General features: G+C 49.2%; 1 pseudogene across 1 annotated transcript; it reads left to right on the top strand.

The window, feature by feature from the left end:
- Positions 1-2894: 2894 nt before the first annotated feature.
- Positions 2895-4701, top strand: LOC307184093 (eukaryotic translation initiation factor 4B-like; annotated as a pseudogene). Its single transcript has one exon. The product of its transcript is annotated as a eukaryotic translation initiation factor 4B-like (transcript).
- Positions 4702-16623: the final 11922 nt, after the last annotated feature.

Here is a 16623-nt window from a genome sequence, read left to right as displayed (position 1 = left end):
AAGGGCATGGTCAGTAAGAAAAAACTGAACCCATGCTCAAGAGGTAAGAGGCCGGGAGAGATGGTAACCAAGGAAATTGACAAACTTTGATAACTTCAGCGAGAGTTTCATAACAAGGAGACAGAAAAGTGCTAGATGACTAGTTTCTTAGATAGGCTGGTGGGAAAGGGAGACTGGAATTAAGGGTCCCTGTACAATCAGGTGATTCATAGAGATATTGATTAGCTTTATCCAATTTATAGTTAGATCTGAATTTAAAACCAACGGCGGGAAAAGAAGGAAGTAGATTGCATTAATTTAATAGAAGATGGGAAAACGGGGGTGGGAAGCAGCAAAAGCCACAGCAAATAGACAGTAGAATGAGATGAGACTTTGTGACCTAGGGTTTGGCAAAGGTTTCTTGGTTTCTATGGTAATAACTGTAAAGAAAAATGGATACATTGGACATAAAATGTAAAACTTGTGTTTGTTAAGACACACCATTAAGAATATGAATAGATCAAACATAGACTGAGAGAAAATATCTGAAAAGCACATACCTAAGAAAGGACCCGTTTGGAGGACGCACAGAGAGATCATACAACTCTGTGATAAGACAAACAACCTAATACAGAAGTAATTGAAGACTCACTTCATAAAAGAAGACGTGAGAATAGCCAATAAAATGTATTTGGCATCATTAATCATCAGGAAAATGCAGACTATGACCTCCACGCTATGCCATCACTGAAGTGGGACATCCCACATTTGGGACGCGGCCCTCTACATGTTAAACACACACTCACCTACTCACCAGCACAGCCTCTCCTGGCTATCCCACCACGAGAAATGAGTGTGTGTCCACAAGACATCATGTACACAAATGCTCCCCGTAGTTTTGTTCCTGACACCCAAAACCCAAGCAGCCCGCTGCCCACCAACGGGAGAGCAGACGACAGACAGCGGAGTGTGTTCAGACCACAGAAGTCGCTCCTACTGTCACAAGGACCTGGGTCAGTGTCAGAAGCAGTCCCTGAGGGAACGAGGTCTCACACAGGAGACACTGATTCCACTCCACACCAAGATCTAGAGGAGGTGAGACCAATTAGGATGGAAAAACAAGGCAGCTGGAAAAGCCAGTAGTTGCCTCTGGGGGGCTCGGGGCACGGAGGGACAGGGAAGGGGCCAAGGGAACTTCATGGCCTGGAGAAATGCCTGTCTTTTTAGAGGGTCGGTTTTCATAGGTGGATACCTTTATCAAAACACAGAAGGTTCATTAAGATGAGGACATTTTCTTTATAATTTACAAATATTTATAATATTTATCTCCAAATTTTAAAAAAGCTATAAACAAATACTGAACTTTAGATAATAATGTGTGTGCTGAAAATTTAGGAGGAAGTGTACGGAGGTCTCTACTGGCTTCAATATGCGTCAGAAACAGGGTAGACGCGAGGGTGTGTCATGAAGAAGTACAGGGAAGGGTGCAAGAGAACCGAGGCAGTGCGTGAACAAGTGTTTGCTGTAAATCACAAAATTCTTGCTATTTTGCCGTGTATTTAAAATTTTTCATTAAAATGTGGAAAAAGTTAATGCGAAAAAGATAAATTAAATGGTAGGATTAAGACCAAGTACGCTACCCATCAAACTAAAGGAGACTGACTAGCTCCCTGCATTAGATGCACAGACCCAAGCCACCCCTCATGGCATCCTTTCTGTTCGCTAGGAACCAGTTACGGGTCACACTCAAGGGAGGGGGTCACACCAGGGCTGGGACCTCAGCATCTCCAGGGGCATCTTAGAAGACCCCCAGCACCGTCCCCTCTGCTCTGGTTCCTGTCTGCCCCAAATTTCTCCTACTTGTTGCTGAGTGATACTCACAGCCTATGACCACGTGTCTGTCCTAACCTCTCCTCCACGCCCTGCCCTCCCTGGAGGCATCCACTGGAAGGGTTTGGGTGATGACTCCAGGTCTTTCTGCTCTGATGACGCGTATATCTGTGCACACTTTTAACTAAGGCCACAGTTTCCCACATGATGACCAGGTGACCTTCATTCTTGTCCTCGGTTGGTCAGTTTAACAGACAAGGGAGGTCATGGCCTCCATCCCCCTGCTGCTCAGACAGGGTCCAGCAAGTGCCCATGTCTACAGATAAAACCTGCACTCTTAGTGGGGACAAGGGCTTCGTTTTTTTTTGTTTTAACAAACCCTTGTGTCGAGGGCTGACATTCAATAGATGGTAGTGAGGAAGCTGCTTTGCCATGTATGAAATCCCAGCCCTGACAAGGTTCTTTTAAAACCCAAACTACTTTTGCATCAACAATGTTGTATGTATTTAAAAACTCATTTTTCTCTTGAGCTAGGTACAGCTGTAGTAATTCATGCGATGTTTAGCAGGGAGGAGTCTGAGTTCTAACAAAGCACAAATCGGCCTAAGGAAAGGATGAGAGCTAAAAGGGAACGTCTGAGTCCTGCATCTAGGCTTTAAAATATGTCGTGTGATCTCACCTGCAAAAAAATCATCCTGGGGTTGATGTGATCCATGGTGTCAAAGAGAAAAATCCAGCCCGAAAGGGCTTCAGAAGAGAATCAACCCTCAGAGAGGCATTTCTGGGAGAGTTCTCAGGGAGCTGTTCTAGCTCTTTTGTTGTAAGGAAAACTGAGGAAAGTATTGATGCTATAAGGAAACTGCAGCCAAGGAGTTTCCTGCTCAGAGACCACGTGGAATGAAACTGGGAAATATTCTAGTAGGTAGACACGAATGCTGAGAATGCCAATCAATGGAGATGGGTGTTATTCGAACCAGGTGATGGGTGCACCAGTTACAAACCACTAAGCTCGTCACTGGCATAAATTAAAACCTGAGTTTCCAATAAAAATAGTTGTGCCTTTGCATTCTCTCGCCCTCTCCCAAATGGCAGCCCCAGCAAAAAAGAAGAAGAAGAAGGGGAAGACTATCTCCCTGACAGACTTTCTGGCCGAGGATGGAAGGAATGGTGGCAGAAGCACCTATGTCCCCAAACCAGACAGCTGAGCTGATGAAACAGACGACCTAGAAGGACATGTTTCAACCACTGGCAGAGTAATGATGATGACGTGTATAGGGCACCTCCAGATGACCGTTCCATCCTGCCCACTGCTCCACGGGCTGCTTGGAAACCTGAGCCATTGACTGGAGCCATCTTCCCGAATTGCCACCCTACATTGCTTTTCTAGGGAACCTGCCCTATGATACAGCAGAAGACTCCATTAAGGAATTCTTTAGAGGATTCAACATCAGTGCAGTGTGTCTACTGGGTGAACCCAGCAATCCTGAGAGGTTGAAAAGTTTGAGTTATGCTGAATTTGAGGACCTGGATTCCTTGCTCAGTGCCCTGAGCCTCAGTGAAGAGTTTCTAGGTAACAGGAGAATTCTGATTGTTCTTTCAGCTGAGACAGAAATCAGGATTCTGAAAAAACAGATACAGATTGGAGGCCTGTCGTGCTGCAGCTTTGATGGCCACCCACCTAGAACAGGTGATGAAGGCTTAGAGACAAATATAGAGATCGTTATTATTCAGACCGATAGCGTGATGGGTATCGGGACAGTTACCGTGATGGCCCACCCCAGGACATGGATCGATATGGAGCCAAGATTGCTATGATCACGGAGGCAGCAGAGATTACAGTAGAGGCTGCTATGCCAGGATGGGCAGTGGCAGAAGAGCGTTTGGTAGTGAGTACCATAGGATGACGTCTACAGAGGAGGTGAAGACTGCTATAAAGACAGATATGACAGACAAGATGACCAGTCATGGAGCTCCAGAGATGCATACTCTTGGGATGACTGTAGGCATGATGATAGATGTCCCCCCCAAAGACCCAAACTGAACCTAAAGCCTCAGAGTACTCCTAAGGAAGATGATTCCTCTGCTAGCATGTCCCAGTCCAGTCGAGCAGCCTCTCTCTTTGGAGGAGGAAAGCCTGTTGGCACAACTGCTAGAGAACAAGTAGAAGAGCCACTATAGAAGGAACAGGAGAAACTGCGACATCAGCTGGATGAGCCAAAGCTAGAACAACGGCCTCTGGAGAGATACCCAAGCTGGCAAAATGAAGAAACTCAGGAACGGGAATGGTCGAGGACAGGAAGTGAGTCATCATGGACTGGGACCTCAGCCACATCTGGCAGAAATGCACGAAGGAGAAAGAGTGAGAAGTCTCTAGAAAATGAAACATCCAATAAAGAGGAAAACTGTCAGTCTCTAACTTCTAAGCCTCCCAAACCTGAACAGCCTCTAAAGGTAATGCCAGCCCCTCCACCAAAGGAGAATGCTTGGATGAAGCGAAGTTCTAAACCTCCTGTTAGATCTCAGAGCTCAGACACAGAGCAGCAGCCCCCTACACGTGGTGGAGGGAAAGTAGTTCCAGCTCAGCCATCTGAGGGAAGACCAGCAAGGAAAGATGAAAATAGAGTAGTTGGGGTGAGTGTCCCAAAAGACCAGAGTGGTAACTCTAGCCGTGGTCCAGGAAATGGAGGGAACAGAGACCACTGGAAGGGGTCAGAGAGGAAAGATGGCAAAAAGGATCAAGATGCCAGATCTGCACCTGAGCCAAAGAAAACTGAAGAAGATCCAGCCTCTAAGTTCAGTTCTGCAAGGAAGTACGCTGCTCTCACCACTGATGGTGAAAATGAGGGAGAAGATGACACCAAACAGACCTCTGCACTCTGTGCTTTCTCCTAGTCTCTCTCCCTGCTGGAACATTCAAGAGCAAATCAAACCTCTATACAGACAAGAAAAAATAAAACTCACCATCTCTGGAAAAGAAAACTTTGTAAAAAGCACATACTCTTCCCATTCTCAAAGAAGTGTCTTCACTTTGTTTCTTAGAGACCTCCAACTCCACGTAAACTGTCTAGTGGTAAAGTGCACTCGACACCCAACCACACACTCCAGAGTTGCTGGGACACTCACGATGTTCTCGTCACAATTTCTCTACAGTCCTGGGATTGTTGATTATAATACTAACTGTATATTCACCTAAGAAGCTTTCTAAAAATCCAATATGAACACAATTCACAAGTCGAAAAATGTATTGTCAAGTTATGCATCCTGCTTTTGAATTCAGGAGTGATGGTCACTAGCTCTGGCAGATGAAAGATGGGGTCGCCTTCTTTGACATGCCTTCCATGGAGACATGGGGTCTATGTCCCCTCCCCTTGGACCTGGGCCAGCTCTGTGACTGCTGACTAATAGAACACAGAGAAATGATGTGACTTTTCAAATCCAGGTCTTAAAAGAATGACAACTTCCTCTTCTGGTCTCTTGGAAAACTCACTCTTGGAGCCCAAGGTAACCGTGGAAGAAGTGTGACTCTCTTGCTGGAAAGATCATCTAGACAGACCTTTAGACAAGCGGAGGGGATGAGAGGCCCAGATGGGTCTGCCTTCCAGCCATCCCTTTCAAGGTACCTGAGAAGTGAGAGAGAAATCCACGTGAAAAGTGGGCCCTCCTGCTGCAGCCACCTAGCCTGGCATGGATCAGTGAAACCTACTCAGAAAATCCCTTCCTGCGCTCCTGAACCTACAAACCTTGAGCAAATAAATGGTTTGTTTCAAAGTATGAAGTTTGGAGATAATTTATTTCGCAGTAATATCTTCCAGGAACTGAATTTGGTCCAGGGAATGGGGACCCACCATACCAAAAACTTCAGACAAGTGGCTGGAAGGGCCTTGAGCTGATGATGGATGAGGGTTTGAAGGACAGAAAGAAGATCGTCCTTTGGGGGCTAGAGAGAAGGCAGCCCACACTACACAGCAGCAGAAAATCCAGCTGCAATGCATCCCGTGGCAGCACAGAGAGGAGAAAATATACTTACTGAGCTGGTGGATTTGGTGAAAGTATTTCCTGGCAGAAAGCTGAAAGTACCAACGAATTTCCTAGACACATATGATAGGATACAGACAGAGAGATGAGGGTATAAAAATATAAATAAATAAATAAGAAATATTTAGTTTTCAGACAGAGTTAGAGGAAACATAAACTGGGACCTGCTGAGTCAAAAAATAAGACTGCCTCTTGACTGGAGCCTCTTCAGTCTGCAAAAGACTCTCAAAATAAGAAATGACCTCAGGGAAAACATCAAACCAGGATGAGCACAGTTAAATTGTGGCCTTAGTATGAAGATCTCTGGGGTAGTTGTAAGACCCTTTGTTGAGACCTTAGAAGTATGTCTAAGGTCTCAACAAAGGGTCTTACAACTACCCCCGGAGATGTACATAAAGGGTCTTACAACTACCCCCAGACATGTACATTACGATCTCTAAGAATCTTAAGAATTCTTTCAACTTGACTAGAAAGTTGCTAAGGATCTTATGACCCTGGCCCCATAGTTCCTGACGTGCAGTCCTGCAAGGGCCTGTTCCAGAAAGAGATGTGGTATAAACAGAATATATTATAATCTGATACACAGGAATCCCACAAGGTTTTTAAAGAAAATATATCCTCCAAGACTGAAAGAGGCAGAGACAGGACAAATACAGGACTTTGACTTTCCCCCAATTTTCACACACAGGAAGCAGGCAGAGAAGTCTTCTGATCTAGAAACATCCTGCCATTTCTTATGGAAAAGGAAGGATGTCTCAGAGGACAGAACCAAGTGCAGGAAGGTCCCAATCAAGTAACTGCCAACATGTGCCTGGTTGGACATCAGGGTTGCTGGGGACCAGTGACTTCACATGCTCTCTGCTGTCCCATTTTTTGAGCAGGCATGTCTACTTTCTCCTGTGTACGTCTCACCATTTTACACTGGATGCAAGAGGGAAAGATAATTTGTCTTCTTAGCTCAGAGCTTTTAAGATCAAAAGGAACCCTTTTAATGGAATCCTGCCCAAGGATCCTTATCCATTGGTCTGATTTAGTTCAGGAAATCCTGGACTTTGACCCTGAACCTGATGCTGTGATGAGATTAAACTTGCAGAGATCTTGGGAGGGAAGGTGAGTATATTTCACATGCAGGAGAAACGTAAACAATTCCTGGCCAGAGAGAACACTGAGGCCCTCTCGAGATGCATATAAATGCATGCACTCTCCCTGCTTTGGGGTGTGGGACATCTGTCGCCTCTCCTTAAATCTGGACAAGGCTTGTGACTGTTCCACGTGACAGAATGTGGCAGATATGGCCCCGGTTTCCAGACGCAGACGTCAGAGGTAAGGAAGGCCTCCACTTTCTCTCTTTTGGAATACCCGCTGGGTCACCATGTCAGCAGGCCAGCTACCCTGCTGGTGGCCATTAGGTGAGGCCCTGAGACCACGTGGAGTGGGGAAGGACATAGCTGCCCATCAGGCACCCGATGTGTGAGTGAAGGGACCGTCTTGGAAGTGGACCCCGAGCCAGCACCTCAAAGACCAGGGACAAGCCATCCGGCTGAACCCTGCCTCAGCTTCTGGCCACAAAGTCTGGGGCGAAACAAGGTGGTGGCCTTAAGCCACTGTTACACAGTGCTTGTGGCCTTGGAAGTACCCGAAGTATCCTCCTTATAACTTGTTGGCTTCATGTCGCTAAGAAACTTTACAGAGAGTGAACACTCCCTGCCTTAGCCTCCAGACAAGCAGAATGGCTACCAGTTACCAGGGCAACCAAAACCTGTGTGATTCATCTAAGATTAGACGGCAACAGCCTTGCACGAGGACAGCAGCTGTATTGCTCACCCCCTCCTCTAAGCCCTGGATTTTCATGAAGCTTGGCATCTCCAGAGCCTACTTAGACTGTAACTTACCTTGTAAGTGAATGTCCTTTTCCCCGATTAGACTAGACTTGCAGTAGAAGGTGCAAGGAAGACGCTTTCCAGATTCAGAGCTGGCAGATCCTTTAAGAGCAGTCATTTCTGAGCTGTCTCAGGTCATGCTTGCTTTTCCTAACATTAGTTATACTAGAAATGATAAAATATTTACGTACGAGTGTTAGATCTTTACGTCCTTAGACTACAGACATTTAACATCTCTTGAAGCTTTTATTTACTCAGCCCATCAGCGTTCTGCAATTTGACCATCCAGTGATCAACCAAAACTGAAAAGTTTGTTTCTCACGAATTTTTGAAAGCCCTTCTACATTTTTATCAAAGTCTTATAACTAAGAGGAGCTATAAAATGTATTATTTCAAAAGTTGAGAAAACGAATATTTGAACCTTATTATCGGAGCTCAGAGTCTTAAATGTGAACTATGCCATGAGCTACCCCACACCCTCAGTTTGCTCTGGAACCGACCAGAAGAGCAGAAAAATAGTTGTTGGTTTGCGTCTTTATGCAAAACCTGTCATCCCCAAATCAGCAAGTGCTCCATGGACTAGATCTGTGATGGGACCTGCGGGGTGTTATTACGAAGATACACACTTTCTCATATACTGTTATGTCACTCCCAGGCCCAAAGGAAAGGCACAGAGCCTAACATTAGATATTTGTAGGCTCTTCATGCTCGTGGAAAACTATGTGTAAGTTCTGCCCCTTTCCGAAGATTGGTCGTTGTCTTCAGTAAATTATCATTTAAAAATCAGTAAAGCATTCCATATGAAAGACAGATGGGGACTTCCCTGGTGGTACAGTCGTTAAGAATCTGCCTGGCAATGCAGGGGACACGGGTTCGATCCCTGGTCCGGGAAGATCCCACATGCCGCGGAGCAACTAAGCCCGTGCGCCACAACTACTGAGCCTGCGCTCTAGAGCCCACAAGCCACAACTACTGAGCCCGCGTGCCACAGCTACTGAAGCCTGCGCACCTAGACCCCATTCTCCCTAACAAGAGAAGCCACAGCAATGAGAAGCCCGCGCACCGCAACAAAGAGTAGCCCCCGCTCGCCGCAACTAGAGAAAGCCCGCGTGCAGCAACGATGAACCAACACAGACAAAGAAAAACAAAAAAAAAGACAGATGTATGTGTTGAATAACAAACATTTTGGAATAAAGCAATATTATTTCCAATGTGGCTTATGCTATAAATGTGGAACCCACAACAATAAAATTAGTTAGAAAATAATATTCAGATTTTTATTTCTTTGACTTTTAGCTGCAAGACTTGAAAAATACGTTCAGCCTTAGTTCATCTGAACGGCCAGAGTTCAAAATCCCAGCTGATTAGAGCTTTATTCTTAGCAAACAGCAATTCTGAGAAATTGAAGGTATATTTTCTGTGCAGTTCATGTATTCATTTCATTGTACAACACAACCCAGGAGATTTGAGGCATTTAAAAGAAACTTTCCTGTTTTCTCTCCCTGGCGATAGATTCTCACAGTACAGACTCTGCCAGTTCCACTGCTGACAACCCCGGCTGGTGGGTGAGGTGCGTGCCGAGCCCCCATTCCCGGCTTCTCAGGCTCCCTTCCGGACTCCACGGCCAAGCAACCAGCCCCTCAAGTGGTGACCTCGGTCCATCGGGAAGGCCGGCCTCAGGCAAGGATGGGAACCGCATCACGGGAGCATCGCTTCTCTCGTCAGCCCTGTGAGCCCCCAGACCCCCCCGCCTCCTGCCCCGTGGCTGCCTCCCCTGAAGGGGCCAAGGCTGATGCTGGGGTCCTGGTCAACCCGCTGGGCACCCTAGCTCCTCTCTGGCGACCACAGCTCCCACATCGATGGTTTAATCCCCCAGCTGATGGTGGGCCCATGGTCCATCTGGGACCTCGGCAACCCCACCCTGAGCCTCCAGCATCTGTGCTCAACACTGTGGCACGTTGAGGGATGGGCCAACCAGAAGACCTCTCCACCCTCCCAGAGGGGCATCGAGGCCAGGAAGGAGGGAGCAAAGACACAGTCTAAAACAACTACCTGCAATGCAGAGGAAGCATGGTGTGTGGCGTGGGTGGGAGAGGGAGGCTGAGCCAGGGGGTGGCCAGAGGGAAGGGGTAGCGCGCGGGGGAAAGGTCTCAGATCTGGACGACCTGAAGGCAGGTGCCAGCCCAACTCACAGCAGACCACAGGGGCCACACGCAGTCCCACGGGGATGGCACGTGGGCCAGCGAAGGAGAGGCTGGTCCATCTGTGAAATGCCAGCTGAGGGTCCCAAGCTGGGAAGCAGCGTGATGTGAGTTACATTTTTCGGGGTCTCTCTGACAGCGGTCAGGCAGGAGGCAGACCAGGGTGGACGCAGGGAGGGCAGGGCTCAAGGCAAGAAGTGGCCGAGCCCTGGAACTCGAGCACGAGAGGGCCTGGAGGGTGGGCAGGTCCCCCGAGCTCTGGGCCTGTTGCTGGGCTGGGGTCACCATGGGCCCCTCTGCCCAAGCCACGCTCAACAGGACCAGAGGCTGCCGTGGGCCCATAGGTGACCCCGCTGCTGCCCTGGCCCCATCCACTGCCCTCCCCACAGGGCTGCGGGCGTCCAGCGGGCTTTCCGGGCGGGAGACAGGGAGGGGCTGCTGTCAGGCCCTCATCCGGGACAGTGCAGGAATCCCCCCGCCCCGCATCGTACCCCCTCCTGCAGCTCTGAGCAACTGCGTGGTCTGTGCCCACCTCCTGCTCCAGGTCTCAGGACCGAGGTTTCGAGAATGGTGGGAGAGGCGGAGCCCGCGTGGCTAGTGGTACCCGCAGAAGGGCAGCCTCCCTGATGCTCATCTGACCGGGAACTCGGCAGCACAGGCTGGCCCCGAGGACACACGCCTCTATTTCTGAAGGACAGCAACACGCGTCTCACCTGTAGAGTGGGGGCTGACTTTCTGGAAAGTACCACCACCCAACGGCGAGACCCACTCCCCGCTGACACTGGGAGGTTCCCAGCTAAGGGGACCAGCACACGCTCGGTCGCGTGATCGTGTACGTTGTACCAGCAAAGCCCCGTGAAATGCAGAAACGCAGCCCCCAAGCAGCCCATCCTGGGAGGCCCTGAAGAGGCTCCGGGTCATCCAGAGGAAGGTCCCCCTAAGGCAACCGACAGACAGAACCCACGGCCCAGCCCCACGACTCGGCCCCAGCCTCGCCGTGGAGAGCATTCCTCGCTGTGCAGTCACAACGGGCCAAGTTGTCCCAGGCGGCTGAGTTTGGGATGATTATTTCCAGACCCGTTTCTCCCCTCCTTGTTCTAAGCTTCCAGCATGACCACGGGAGGCTGTACATTCCCATATGGGGACATTATCTGGTGAATGACTTTAACCGATGACTCGGTCCTGGGGTTTCTTTCTTCAGCTCGAGAACCTGAGGCCACCAAGCCTGATCTTCAAATTATTTATCAGTCTCGGCAGAAAAGTGAAAACTGACATTTAGTTCGAAGGAAGCCCTCTGTCTACTCATAACGCTCGCCCTAAGGGGTGAGGTCATTGTACCTGCAGCCTCCCGGGACACGCAAATCATTTCCCAGTCACATTTTCTAAACGATAACAGTGGCGTTACAATCGAATTCACTGGATAATGACTAAAATTTTAAAACACTCTCTATTTAAATCAAGGCATTATTTTTCTGATTCTTCTGTGCTTTGCAATCATAAGTTTCAAACTGGCTGATTAGCCATAAATCAAAATGTAAGGCTCTGGTATTACTTTTTTATACAGATGAAGATGTCTGAATCTTTGCCGGTGCTCACCCGGTGCCCTTCTGCATGCTTTACTCTTTCTTCCAGGTGTGTTGTGATTCCACAGGTGAGTAAACCACAGCCATCGACATTGGACTAGACTCGACCTTTCCTACCCAGACATCCCTCTGCATGGAAGGTACGTGACTCAGACACAGTCCTCAGAGACCAGGAACTGCACGCCTGGCACACAGTGCTTCCTTTTACGCAAAAAGGACCTTGAAAGCAGCAACTTCCTCTAAACCTGTAAATTACACCGTAAAACCCTCAAGCAGGCAGGGCCTCTCCAAGCCTGGTCTGCACTGAGGGTCCCCGGCTCCTCCAGCACCCAGGTGTCCCCAGCCACAGGCCGAGGGCAGAGACCTCAGCAGGAAGGGGCCGCGCGAGGGGGAGAGGGGGGAGGGCGAGTCCGACGTAAAGGGCGCCCGGCGCACTGTTAACTCGCGGGAGGGCCTGACGGCGCCTCCCTTCTTCTCCCTGAGCCACCTGGAAGTGAAGGTCCAGGCACCTGCATCACACCTTTGTTCTGAAGCATCTCAGGTCCGGGTCCGTGCAGATGTGGCCCAGGTGGGAGCCCCGGACTTCGGCAGAGAGAGGGCAGACGCCTGCGATTGGCCAACGTGCTGAACCTCCACCCACCCAGAGCCCGCAGCAGCATCGCCCTGACGAGGGCAGAGGAGGGAGAGATACCCCAGAAGAACACCAAACCCCATCTTCACGGAGAGCATCCTTCGTCATAAAGTCTTAGAAAGGAAAGACGGAGGCAAGGAGGAGTGTTCCAGCTTTCAGGTCTTGTAAACTGTGATAAAAATCCAGCAGTGATAAAGAAACTCAAAAGTTCAGAGAGAAACTACTTTTACGACATTCTTCTTCCTTAATAGCAGGCTTCTGGGGGCGGGCTGCAAGCTACAACAGCAGGCAAGCACCAGACATCCTGATACATTTATCAAGAAAATAAAAAAGACTTTTCCGTTGCAGAAGTATATTTAAGGACAGAGAAATATGTCAAAACTAAGATGATGAGGAAAACGTCAGGTTCAGAACAGCTGCTCCGTGTGAATGCATTTTGTTCAAATAATTCGGCTCTAAAGATGGAGAAGCCCGAACACGTGTTTGCCGAGCTGTAACAGTGGTGATCTCTAGGTATTGGGATTATTATTATACATTAGTATTATTATTACTGCTACTATCATTTGCTTCTCTGATGTGCATTTGCCATTTGTGTAACATTTGCAAAGGTAAAAAGGTCATTAAACACTTTTTGGACAAATAGCCTACTATCGCTTTCATGCTAGAAATTGATGCAAACCTGCTCTTCCTATCATTGGCACTTTAGAAAGCGTAGCCTCTGGAATTTTTGATGAAAAAGTCCAAGAAGCCTGCCGTCCGTCCCGTCTGTAGGGGGGTGGGGCGCATCCCCCAGACCTCTGCTGCCACCGTTGTTTCCTCGGCAAGCCAGGTCCTGCGATGGACCCTCCGTTCAGCAGGGCAGAGTCAGCGCCGGCCCAACCAGAGGAGGCTCCCCAGAGACAGGCCCCAGCTCCCGGCGCAGCCCCGCCTGTCCTCGGGGGTCCCCCGTGCAAGGCAGCTGCACCAGACACTTGTTAAGACAAGACTCAGCCCAAGGCCCTGCAGCAGGATGGAGCCTGAACTCAACTCCGAATGCGACGGGGCAAGCGGCGATTTGCAGGGACAGGATGGCCCCTGAGAGCAGCCGGCTGGGGTCTCGGCAGGGAGGGTCCTAACCGGATGCCGGGGCAGAGGGAGCAGGTGCAGCCGCTCGGCAGGACGCTGTCACAGCCAGGCAGCATCCCTGGCGCGTGGGAGCCATGCCGGCCCAGATTGCACGCACGCCTCCCAGCCCCGCCTGCCTTCCAAAGACGCCGTCCCTCCGGCCTGGGCACAGAAATCCACTTGCTGTCGAGGAACGCGCGGAGGCTGTTGGCTGTCACGACTGCGCTTCACGCTCTAGGCTCCTGCGCTCGCGTCCCGTCTGACCAGGGCCACCTGGACATTACTGTCCCGCAGGGTCACGTTCTCCCCAGAACCTGGGAGGAGGACGGGGCTGCGGGCGCATCTCAGGCGTCACCCACCTGGAGGGTCCCCCGGGCATGGGCGGAAAGCACGGTCAGAGGGCAAAGCGGGGCCCTGTTCTCTTTCTCCGTGTCCAAGGTCGCACACAGAATCCTGGCCTGAGCGCGAACGTCCCCACAAAGGAGCAGAACCCGGCACAGTGACATGGGGCAAGGGGCCGTCCTCACTCCTCTCATACATTGATTAATCTGATTCACAGATGTATCCAATCAACCGATCGGAGCATATTGACTGCACGCCTGCCGGGCCAGACACCAAGCAGGGCCCTGGGCAGAGGGTCAGCGGGGGGGGGCGCGGTCCTGCCCTGTGGCACCAGGTCTGCTGGGGTGAATGCCACGGAGTCCTTAGAACAGCTTGCGTCTCCTGGTTCTTAGGATGAGGATGAAGCCACTAATACCTGGGGAAAGAGGCAGGATAAAGAGAAGCAGGGCATCTTCTGCTCCAACGTACGTGTGGCCGTGCGGCCAGGGTGGCTTCCCCCGCGTGCCAGCAGACAGCCCGAGAGGCAAGGCTCGGGCGCGGCGTACAGAAGCCCTCGCCTCAGCTCCAGGCCAAAGGAAACCTTTAACTTACTGTGTTCACTATGATGAAGCTCTCATTTCTGCCGCCCCTCTGTGTGGGCCACGGGGAAAGGCCGAGAGGAAGGGGAGGTGGGCAGATCTGGCAGCCGGCCTGGGACTGGACCCGAGGGCAGAGGGCACAGGACGAGCAGTGGATGCTGCCCCCGGAGCCCCTGTGCCTCTGAGTGGAAGGAGATGGACGTTCTGATGCCTGGATGGTCAGGCCACCTCCAAGCTGCTTGCTCAATTCCCACTGGCTCCAGAGAGAAAGTCTGGAAATGCAGTGGCTGGAAACCAGAGGCCACAGTAATTGCCCGGGGTCTGCTGAGATTCACTAACTGCTTCCAGAAAGGGAAGGGGGTCCCTGAGCAGTGGCAGCGAGCCCCTCAGGAGGGCCCCGGCCAGGCACCCGCTCAGACGGAAGTAACGTGCATCTCATCACCTCGACCTCGGGATCCAGGTGTGTGGGAGCAATACCACGTGGCAGGTCCCTCAAGGCAGAAACTTCTCCAACTGCCTTTATTATTCCACTTTCTTAGGAAAAATGCTCTTTCTTTGGATACAACTTTGGGCTTTTCTTTAAAAAAAATCTTTTTAAAAATTATACGTGTAAATCTAAGCATATTTTCCAACTGATTCTCATTGATTTCCAAGCCATCAGAAGTCCTTACCTGCCTTGGAGCCCTGGCTAAAGCTGGATGAGGTAGCTCAGGTACACTGACTCACCAAACTCCCGTAAAATAAACACTCAAGAATGCTAGGAGACAAGCGGAGAGGCTCCGAAGGCCCTCTGAAGCGTTTATCTTCTCTTCACAAATTTCAAGCTTTCTTTCTCTTTTAAGATTTTTTTTTTTGATGTGGCCCTTTTTTTTTTTTTTGTGGCACGCAGGCCTCTCACTGTTGTGGCCTCTCCCGTTGCGGAGCACAGGCTCCGGATGCGCAGGCTCAGCGGCCATGGCCCACGGGCCCAGCCACTCCGCGGCATGTGGGATCTTCCGGACCAGGGCACGACCCCGTGTCCCCTGCATCGGCAGGCGGACTCTCAACCACTGCGCCACCAGGGAAGCCCGTGATGTGGACCATTTTTAAAGTCTTTATTGAATTTGTTATAATATTGCTTCTGCTTCATGTTTTGGTTCTTTTTGGCCCCAAGGCATGTGCGATCTTAGGTCCCTGACCAGAGATCGAACCTACACCCCCTGCATTGGAAGGCAAAGTCTTAACCACTGGACCACCAGGGAAGTCCCTTCAAGGTTTCTTAAAGTGATTACACACATACTCCGTGAGCCCTGTCAGGACACAATAGCCACGGAAACGTGTGTGAATATTCAAGCAGCATGAGTTGTAATAGTCAAAAACTGGAAACAAAACACATGCCCACCTAGCAGTGAATTTGTAGATGCAATATAGCACATCCACAGATAGAGTCCAGCCCTCAGTGGAAAGGAACAAACTCCTGATGCATGTTCCATGTGGATGAACTAAAAAAAATGCTAAAAGAATTTATGCTGACACAGGAGAACATATATTGAATTACTCCATTTACATAAAATTTCTAGAAAAGGAAAAGCTATACAGATAGGAAACTATGGAGGCAGTGGTGGTGAGAGTGGGGATTGGGGCACCGTCACACTATGTGATGTGTCTGGACGTTTGAAACATTATCAGGCATTTGACAGATGGATGAGAGTGTGTGGGAAACGTCACGCTAGTTTCCTAGAAAATTAAGCAGTGAAAACAATTAGGCAAATATTAAAGGAAAAATGCAAAGTTACACAACCAAAGGAAAATAATCACAGTGCATCGCTTGGCCCGGCAGTAAATAAAAACGATTTAACCAAAACTAGTGATAAAAGTATGTTGAAAAGACAGGGGGAGTCATGTTAGAAAAGATACAGGTTAGGACACGAGAGGGTTAAACTGCAAGTACCAGGAGGAAGTCGATAGATATGGTCTAAAATGAGAAACCAAGACATAGTAGGATAACAGTATTATTTATAAATATAGACAACAATCGTTGTAGAAATAGGTAATAGAAAGAGAGGTGTTTCTGGGGAGAAAAACTGGTGAAGCCGGGATCTGGAACAGGATTGTGTTCCACATAGTATTGTTTGATTTTTAAACTATGTTTGTGTTATTTTTGAAACAAAACTATTCTGAAAAGCAAGGACATCAAACAAAATGTCATTACAATCTACTTTTGCCATCTTTTCAAAAGTAGATTTTAACTCCAAAAATGTTGAAAGAACAAAAATTAATTTAGTTCAAGAAAGACTCATTCATATTTTTTTCTTATTTGTATCATTTTGCTGCAGATAAATGAAAATTTCCTCATGTTCTGGAATCAGAACCGTCAGCACCAAGGAAAGTGGCCAATCAGAGGAAGGAAGACATTGTTGGGTAAGGCTTTCAGGACAGGCCCTCTTTGCCTTTCTCCCTCTTTTTCTGCCTCTTGCCTGG

The sequence above is a fragment of the Stenella coeruleoalba genome (genome assembly GCF_951394435.1).
Source record: "Stenella coeruleoalba genome assembly, chromosome: 3".
Lineage (NCBI taxonomy): Eukaryota > Metazoa > Chordata > Mammalia > Artiodactyla > Delphinidae > Stenella > Stenella coeruleoalba.
The sequence above is the reverse complement of the archived record's forward strand: the minus strand, read 5'-3'. Positions and strand labels throughout refer to the sequence as shown.